A 10844-nucleotide genomic window follows, 5' to 3' on the forward strand; every position below is an offset into this window, starting at 1 on the left:
AAGTCTTTGACGTGGTTTCCCTAAGAACAAAGTAATTCCAGTAGACCTAAACCCCTGTCTTCCCACAAAACAAGCTGTGTCCAGCAAAAATCTTATTTTAATTTATCTGACTTTTATGTCAAGCCCTTATATCTATGTCAATGAAGTTTTTTTACCCTGTTCTTTACCTCATACTGAAGTGTTTTACCCTGTTTTACCCTGTTCTTTACCTCATACTGAAGTGTTTTACCCTGTTCTTTACCTCATACTGAAGTGTTTTACCCTGTTTTACCCTGTTCTTTACCTCATACTGAAGTGTTTTACCCTGTTCTTTACCTCATACTGAAGTGTTTCACCCTGTTCTTTACCTCATAATGAAGTGTTTCACCCTGTTTCACCCTGTTCTTTACCTCATACTGAAGTGTTTTACCCTGTTTTACCCTGTTCTTTACCTCATACTGAAGTGTTTTACCCTGTTCTTTACCTCATAATGAAGTGTTTTACCCTGTTCTTTACCTCATAATGAAGTGTTTTACCCTGTTTCACCCTGTTCTTTACCTCATACTGAAGTGTTTTACCCTGTTCTTTACCTCATACTGAAGTGTTTTACCCTGTTCTTTACCTCATACTGAAGTGTTTTACCCTGTTCTTTACCTCATAATGAAGTGTTTTACCCTGTTCTTTACCTCATAATGAAGTGTTTTACCCTGTTTTACCCTGTTCTTTACCTCATAATGAAGTGTTTCACCCTGTTCTTTACCTCATAATGAAGTGTTTCACCCTGTTTCACCCTGTTCTTTACCTCATAATGAAGTGTTTCACCCTGTTTTACCCTGTTCTTTACCTCATAATGAAGTGTTTTACCCTGTTCTTTACCTCATAATGAAGTGTTTCACCCTGTTTTACCCTGTTCTTTACCTCATAATGAAGTGTTTTACCCTGTTTTACCCTGTTCTTTACCTCATAATGAAGTGTTTTACCCTGTTCTTTACCTCATACTGAAGTGTTTTACCCTGTTCTTTACCTCATAATGAAGTGTTTTACCCTGTTCTTTACCTCATAATGAAGTGTTTTACCCTGTTCTTTACCTCATAATGAAGTGTTTCACCCTGTTTCACCCTGTTCTTTACCTCATAATGAAGTGTTTTACCCTGTTCTTTACCTCATAATGAAGTGTTTTACCCTGTTCTTTACCTTACAGTAACTATGTGAGCTTATCACAGTATTATAGACACTATGACCTGGGATTTACTATGATCTATGTAGAAGAACCCCTGACAGTATTATAGACACTATGACCTGGGATTTACTATGATCTATGTAGAAGAACCCCTTACAGTATTATAGACACTATGACCTGGGATTTACTATGATCTATGTAGAAGAACCCCTTACAGTATTATAGACACTATGTTCTGGGATTTACTATGGTTTCCGATTTAGATTAACCCCTTACAGTATTATAGACACTATAATGTCATATATCATATCACGCCCTGACCATACTAAAACAAAGATATAATAACAGAACTAAGGTCAGAACGTGACAGACCTGGGATTTACTATGAGTACTACTGTCTTTTAAAATGTTTTTGGTTTCAATGAAGGTTTTCTACACATCTTGACAACGCTTATTACAGCAGTGTCTTTCTGTGTGTGTGTGTCTGTGTGTGTGTGTCTGTGTGTGTGTGTCTGTGTGTGTGTGTCTGTGTGTCTGTGTGTGTGTGTCTGTGTCGTGTGTGTGTGTGTCTGTGTCTGTGTGTCTGTGTGTGTGTCTGTGTGTCTGTGTCTGTGTGTCTGTGTTTGTGTCTGTGTGTGTGTCTGTGTGTCTGTGTGTCTGTGTGTGTGTGTCTTTAGGGATGGGTCCTATCCACATGAATGAGGTCCAGTGTCTGGGGACGGAGAAGTCGATGTGGAACTGTGGCTTTAAGAACATAACCTCAGAGGACTGCCAGCATGTAGAAGACGCCGCTGTGAGGTGCAACACGCCATACATGGCTCTGGAGAACTCGGTCAGAGACTAACTATTCAGTTTAAACTCAGTTCCATTCTGTTTAATGAACTTCAATCATCCCAGAGGGGCCAGTTAGTGCCATTTCCCGTTTTACTGATTTCCTGTTTTACTGAAAACACGTTGTACCCGTCGTTGACAAGATGATGTTCATGTGATCATGCAAGTCATACCAAATATAACTAGTCTAAACTAGTCTAAACTAGTATAAACTAGTAGCACTGAAGATCAGAGTTATAGCGTGATTGAAATTTAAAGGGAACTTTTGATTGAGCCGACGTAATACAGTGTTTACAGTAATACAGTGTTTACAGTAAGTGTTTACCGTAATACAGTGTTTACCGTAATACAGTGTTTACCGTAATACAGTGTTTACCGTAATACAGTGTTTACCGTAATACAGTGTTTACCGTAATACAGTGTTTACAGTATTTACAGTAATACAGTGTTTCACAGTAATAGTGTTTACCGTAATACAGTGTTTCACAGTAATACAGTGTTTCACAGTAATACAGTGTTTCACAGTAATACAGTGTTTACCGTAATACAGTGTTTACCGTAATACAGTGTTTACCGTAATACAGTGTTTCACGTAATACAGTGTTTCACAGTAATACAGTGTTTCACAGTAATACAGTGTTTACCATAATACAGTGTTTACCGTAATAGTGTTTCACAGTAATACAGTGTTTACAGTAATGCAGTGTTTACCGTAATACAGTGTTTACCGTAATACAGTGTTTCACAGTAATACAGTGTTTACAGTAAAAGTGTTTACCGTAATACAGTGTTTACCGTAATACAGTGTTTACAGTAATACAGTGTTTACAGTAATACAGTGTTTACAGTAATAGTGTTTACCGTAATACAGTGTTTACCGTAATACAGTGTTTACCGTAATACAGTGTTTACCGTAATAGTGTTTACCGTAATACAGTGTTTACAGTAATACAGTGTTTACCATAATACAGTGTTTACCGTAATACAGTGTTTACCGTAATACAGTGTTTCACAGTAGTACAGTGTTTACAGTATTTACAGTAATACAGTGTTTACCGTAATACAGTGTTTCACAGTAATAGTGTTTCACAGTAATACAGTATTTACCGTAATACAGTGTTTCACAGTAATACAGTGTTTACCGTAATACAGTGTTTACCGTAATACAGTGTTTACCGTAATACAGTGTTTACCGTAATACAGTGTTTACCGTAATACAGTGTTTACCGTAATACAGTGTTTCACAGTAATAGTGTTTCACAGTAATACAGTGTTTACCGTAATACAGTGTTTCACAGTAACACAGTGTTTCACAGTAATACAGTGTTTACAGTAATACAGTGTTTACCGTAATACAGTGTTTACCGTAATACAGTGTTTCACAGTAATACAGTGTTTACCGTAATAGTGTTTCACAGTAATACAGTGTTTACAGTAATACAGTGTTTACAGTAACAGTGTTTACCGTAATACAGTGTTTACCGTAATACAGTGTTTCACAGTAATACAGTGTTTACAGTAATACAGTGTTTACAGTAATACAGTGTTTACAGTAATACAGTGTTTACCGTAATACAGTGTTTACCGTAATACAGTGTTTACCGTAATACAGTGTTTACCGTAATACAGTGTTTACCGTAATACAGTGTTTCACAGTAATACAGTGTTTCACAGTAATACAGTGTTTACAGTGTTTACAGTAATACAGTGTTTACCGTAATACAGTGTTTACCGTAATACAGTGTTTACAGTAATACAGTGTTTACAGTAATACAGTGTTTACAGTAATACAGTGTTTACGGGACACGGGAACATTGCCTTTAAATTTAAAATGTAATATACTGTTGACTTTCAGCACTACAGATTGAATCTTGGCCTCAGTAAAAATGTAGTTAAGCAAACGGGGGAGGGGGTAGGTATTATATTTACTGTGAATTTTTAACAGTTTATTGATCAGCGATGTGTTGATAGATCCCTGATTGGGCAGAAATGCTGCAGTAATGTTCAATACAATGTTAGTAGTATTGTGATCAGAGATGTAAACCTGGACGCATCCTGACTATGTGATGTGTGTCATGATGTCCTTCACTCTCATCAAACACATGCCTTTAACAATACATAACAATACATAGCAATACATACCACTACATAACACTACATAACAATACATACCACTACATAACACTACATGCCTTTAACAATACATAACAATACATACCACTACATAACAATACATACCACTACATAACAATACATACCACTACATACCTATAACAATACATAACAATACATACCTATACATACCTATAACAATACATAACAATACATACCTATACATACCTATAACAATACATAACAATACATACCACTACATACATACCAATACATAACACTACATAACACTACATAACACTACATAACAATACATAACAATACATAACAATACATAACACTACATAACACTACATGCCTTTAACAATACATAACACTACATAACACTACATAACACTACATGCCTTTAACAATACATAACAATACATAACAATACATAACACTACATAACAATACATAACACTACATAACAATACATAACAATACATAACACTACATAACACTACATGCCTTTAACAATACATAACAATACATAACACTACATAACACTACATAACACTACATAACACTACATGCCTTTAACAATACATAACAATACATAACAATACATAACAATACATAACACTACATGCCTTTAACAATACATAACAATACATAGCAATACATACCACTACATAACACTACATAACAATACATACCACTACATAACACTACATGCCTTTAACAATACATAACAATACATACCACTACATAACAATACATACCACTACATAACAATACATACCACTACATACCTATAACAATACATAACAATACATACCTATACATACCTATAACAATACATAACAATACATACCTATACATACCTATAACAATACATAACAATACATACCACTACATACCTTTAACAATACATACCAATACATAACACTACATAACACTACATAACACTACATAACAATACATAACAATACATAACACTACATAACACTACATGCCTTTAACAATACATAACACTACATAACACTACATAACACTACATGCCTTTAACAATACATAACAATACATAACACTACATAACAATACATAACACTACATAACAATACATAACAATACATAACAATACATAACACTACATAACACTACATAACACTACATGCCTTTAACAATACATAACAATACATAACACTACATAACACTACATAACACTACATGCCTTTAACAATACATAACAATACATAACAATACATAACACTACATAACAATACATAACAATACATAACAATACATAACACTACATAACAATACATAACACTACATGCCTTTAACAATACATAACAATACATAACACTACATGCCTTTAACAATACATAACACTACATAACAATACATAACACTACATAACACTACATAACACTACATAACACTACATGCCTTTAACAATACATAACACTACATAACACTACATAACACTACATAACACTACATGCCTTTAACAATACATAACACTACATAACACTACATAACACTACATGCCTTTAACAATACATAACACTACATAACACTACATAACACTACATAACACTACATAACACTACATAACAATACATAACACTACATAACACTACATAACACTACATAACAATACATAACACTACATAACACTACATAACACTACATAACACTACATAACAATACATAACACTACATAACAATACATAACACTACATAACAATACATAACACTACATAACAATACATAACACTACATAACAATACATAACACTACATGCCTTTAACAATACATAACAAAGAGCTTCAGAAACCCTTAACTAACGTATAGCACCCAATGAGTCCTGTTCAACAGGGAACAGGGTTCTATCGGGCCCTGGTCTATAGTAGTGCACTATATAGGGAACAGGGTTCTATCGGGCCCTGGTCTATAGTAGTGCACTATATAGGGAACAGGGTTCTATAGGGCCCTGGTCTATAGTAGTGCACTATATAGGGAACAGGGTTCTATAGGGCCCTGGTCTATAGTAGTGCACTATATAGGGAACAGGGTTCTATAGGGCCCTGGTCTATAGTAGTGCACTATATAGGGAACAGGGTTCTATAGGGCCCTGGTCTATAGTAGTGCACTATATAGGGAACAGGGTTCTATAGGGCCCTGGTCTATAGTAGTGCACTATATAGGGAACAGGGTTCTATAGGGCCCTGGTCTATAGTAGTGCACTATATAGGAACAGGGTTCTATAGGGCCCTGGTCTATAGTAGTGCACTATATAGGGAACAGGGTTCTATAGGGCCCTGGTCTATAGTAGTGCACTATATAGGAACAGGGTTCTATCGGGCCCTGGTCTATAGTAGTGCACTATATAGGGAACAGGGTTCTATAGGGCCCTGGTCTATAGTAGTGCACTATATAGGGAACAGGGTTCTATAGGGCCCTGGTCTATAGTAGTGCACTATATAGGGAACAGGGTTCTATCGGGCCCTGGTCTATAGTAGTGCACTATATAGGAACAGGGTTCTATCGGGCCCTGGTCTATAGTAGTGCACTATATAGGGAACAGGGTTCTATCGGGCCCTGGTCTATAGTAGCACTATATAGGGAACAGGGTTCTATAGGGCCCTGGTCTATAGTAGTGCACTATATAGGGAACAGGGTTCTATAGGGCCCTGGTCTATAGTAGTGCACTATATAGGAACAGGGTTCTATCGGGCCCTGGTCTATAGTAGTGCACTATATAGGGAACAGGGTTCTATCGGGCCCTGGTCTATAGTAGTGCACTATATAGGAACAGGGTTCTATCGGGCCCTGGTCTATAGTAGTGCACTATATAGGGAACAGGGTTCTATAGGGCCCTGGTCTATAGTAGTGCACTATATAGGGAACAGGGTTCTATAGGGCCCTGGTCTATAGTAGTGCACTATATAGGGAACAGGGTTCTATAGGGCCCTGGTCTATAGTAGTGCACTATATAGGGAACAGGGTTCTATAGGGCCCTGGTCTAGTAGTACACTATATAGGGAACAGGGTTCTATAGGGCCCTGGTCTATAGTAGTGCACTATATAGGAACAGGGTTCTATAGGGCCCTGGTCTATAGTAGTGCACTATATAGGGAACAGGGTTCTATAGGGCCCTGGTCTATAGTAGTGCACTATATAGGGAACAGGGTTCTATAGGGCCCTGGTCTATAGTAGTGCACTATATAGGGAACAGGGTTCTATAGGGCCCTGGTCTATAGTAGTGCACTATATAGGGAACAGGGTTCTATAGGGCCCTGGTCTATAGTAGTGCACTATATAGGGAACAGGGTTCTATAGGGCCCTGGTCTATAGTAGTGCACTATATAGGGAACAGGGTTCTATAGGGCCCTGGTCTATAGTAGTGCACTATATAGGGAACAGGGTTCTATAGGGCCCTGGTCTATAGTAGTGCACTATATAGGGAACAGGGTTCTATAGGGCCCTGGTCTATAGTAGTGCACTAGTGGTATATAGGGAACAGGGTTCTATAGGGCCCTGGTCTATAGTAGTGCACTATATAGGGAACAGGGTTCTATAGGGCCCTGGTCTATAGTAGTGCACTATATAGGGAACAGGGTTCTATAGGGCCCTGGTCTATAGTAGTGCACTATATAGGGAACAGGGTTCTATAGGGCCCTGGTCTATAGTAGTGCACTATATAGGGAACAGGGTTCTATAGGGCCCTGGTCTATAGTAGTGCACTATATAGGGAACAGGGTTCTATAGGGCCCTGGTCTATAGTAGTGCACTATATAGGGAACAGGGTTCTATAGGGCCCTGGTCTATAGTAGTGCACTATATAGGGAACAGGGTTCTATAGGGCCCTGGTCTATAGTAGTGCACCATATAGGGAACAGGGTTCCATTTGAGATGCAGACATATTATGTCTACACTCTTAGAAAACAAGGTGCTACAGTGCATTCAGAAAGTATTCAGACTTTTTGTACATTTTGTTACGTTACAGCCTTATTCTAAAATGGATTGAATTCATAAAAATCTACACACAATAAACCATAATGACAAAGTGAAAACAGATTTTTAGAAATGTCCGCAAGTGTAAAAAATGTAGTTTTTTTTACAGAAATGCCTTATATACATAGGTATTCAGACCCTTTGCTATGAGACTCAATATTGAGCTCAGGTACATCCTGTTTCCATTGATCATCCTTGAGATGTTTCTACAACTTCATTGGAGTCCACCTGTGGTAAATTCAATTGATTGGACATGATTTGGAAAGGCACACACCTGTCTATATAAGGTCCCACAGTGCATGTCAGGGCAAAAACAAAGCCACGAGGTCAAAGGAATTGTCCGTAGAGCTCAGAGACAGGATTGTGTCGAGGCACAGATCTGAGGAAGGGTACCAATTTTTTTTCTCCCAATAACACAGTGGCCTCCATCATTCTTAAATGGAAGAAGTTTGGAACCACCAAGGCTCTTCCTAGAGTTGGCCTCAGGGCCAAAATGAGCAATCGGTGGAGAAGTGCCTTGGTCAGAGAGGTGACCAAGAACCTGATGGTCTCTCTGACAGAGTTCCGGAGTTCCTCTGTGGAGATGGCAGAACCTTCCAGAAGGACAACCATCTCTGTAGCACTCCACCAATCAGGCCTGTATGGTAGTGGCCAGACGGAAGCCACTCCTCATTAAAAGGCAAATGACAGCCCACTTGGAGTTTGCCAAAAGGCACCTAAATGACTCTTAGACCATGAGAAACAAGATTCTCTGGTTTGATGAAACCAAGATTGAACTCTTTGGCCTGAATGCCAAGCGTCACATCTGGAGGAAACCTGGCACCATCCCTACGGTGAAGCATGGTGCTGGCAGCATCATGCTGTGGGGATGTTATGCAGTGTCAAGGACTGGGAGACTAGTCAGGATCGAGAGAAAGATAACAGGCGCTAAATGCAGAGAGATCCTTGATGAAAACCTGCTCCAGAGCGCTCAGGACCTCAGACTGGTGTAACGAGTCTCCTCTTCTTCTGACGAGGAGTAAGAGAGGTCGGACCAATGTGCAGCGTGGTAAGTGTCCATTTTAATATATAAAACTGAACACTACAAAAATACAACATAACAACGTGAATGAACACAGACAAAGGAAATAATCACCACTCAAAAGTGAAACCAGGCTGCCTGGTCAACGATAGACAGCTGCCTCTGAAAGTGAAACCAGGCTGCCTGGTCAACGATAGACAGCTGCCTCTGAAAGTGAAACCAGGCTGCCTGGTCAACGATAGACAGCTGCCTCTGAAAGTGAAACCAGGCTGCCTGGTCAACGATAGACAGCTGCCTCTGAAAGTGAAACCAGGCTGCCTGGTCAACGATAGACAGCTGCCTCTGATTGAGAACCAGACCAGGCCAAAACACAGAAATACCAAAACATAGAAAAAGGAACATAGATAACCCACCCAACTCACGCCCTGACCAAACTAAAACAAAGACATAATAAAAGACCTAAGGTCAGGAACATAGACAACCCACCCAACTCACACCCTGGACCCACTAAAACAAAGACATAATAAAAGAACTAAGGTCAGGAACATAGACAACCCACCCAACTCACGCCCTGACCATACTAAAACAAAGACATAATAAAAGACCTAAGGTCAGGAACATAGACAACCCACCCAACTCACGCCCTGACCATACTAAAACAAAGACATAATAAAAGACCTAAGGTCAGGAACATAGACAACCCACCCAACTCACACCCTGACCATACTAAAACAAAGACATAATAAAAGAACTAAGGTCAGAACGTGACAACTGGGGCGAAGGTTCACCTTCCAACAGGACAACGACCCTAAGCACACAGCCAAGACAACGCAGGAGTGGCTTCGGAACAAGTCTCTGAATGTCCTTGAGTGACCCAACCAGAGCTCGGATTTGAACCCGATCGAACATCTCTGGAGAGACCTGAAAATAGCTGTGCAGCAACGCTCCCCATCCAACCTGACAGAGCTTGAGAGGATCTGCAGAGAATAATGGGTCTTAATACTTATGTAAATGGAATATTTCGAGAAAAAACTACCTGTTATGGGCTATTGTATGTAGATTGATGAGGGAAACCAACCATTGAATCAATTCTAGAATACGGCTGTAACTGTAACGGTTTTCTTCTGCTGAAGGAGAGGAGGACCAAAATGCAGCGTGGTTAGTGTTCAACATCTTTAATATAGACGATAAGCGAGAACAATGACTTAACACCTGCCTCTGATTGAGAAGCATATCAGGCCAAACATAGAAATAGACAAACTAGACATACAACATAGAATGCCCACTCAGCTCACGTCCTGACCAACACTAAAACAAAGAAAACACAAAAGAACCAAGGTCAGAACGTGACAGTGACGTAACAAAATGTGGGGAAAAAATCAAGGGGTCTGAATATTTTCCAGTACTTAATATCTGGAACCTTTCCACAGAGGGTTCACAGGGCCAAAGGTTCTACCTAGAACCAAAAATGGTTCTACCTAGAACCAAAAAATGGTTCTACCTGGAACCAAAAACAAAAAGGTTATCCTATGGGGACAGACGAAGAACCCTTTTGGAACCCTTTTTTTCGAAGAGTGTGGCTAAATGCCCTGTATTCAGCCGGACCATACTTCCCCCGTCTCCGCACTCCTACTCGTACACACCCGCCCTCTGCTTCCTAACCCGTCTGCCCCCCCCCCACAGATCCGCCTGACAGGGGGCCGTACGCGGTATGAG

General features: G+C 39.3%; 1 pseudogene; it reads left to right on the forward strand.

The window, feature by feature from the left end:
* LOC121843329 overlaps positions 1-10841 on the forward strand; it is a 46983-nt pseudogene extending 36142 nt beyond the window's left edge.
* Positions 10842-10844: the final 3 nt, after the last annotated feature.

Source organism: Oncorhynchus tshawytscha, unplaced genomic scaffold (genome assembly GCF_018296145.1).
Source record: "Oncorhynchus tshawytscha isolate Ot180627B unplaced genomic scaffold, Otsh_v2.0 Un_contig_655_pilon_pilon, whole genome shotgun sequence".
In the NCBI taxonomy this organism is placed as follows: domain Eukaryota; kingdom Metazoa; phylum Chordata; class Actinopteri; order Salmoniformes; family Salmonidae; genus Oncorhynchus; species Oncorhynchus tshawytscha.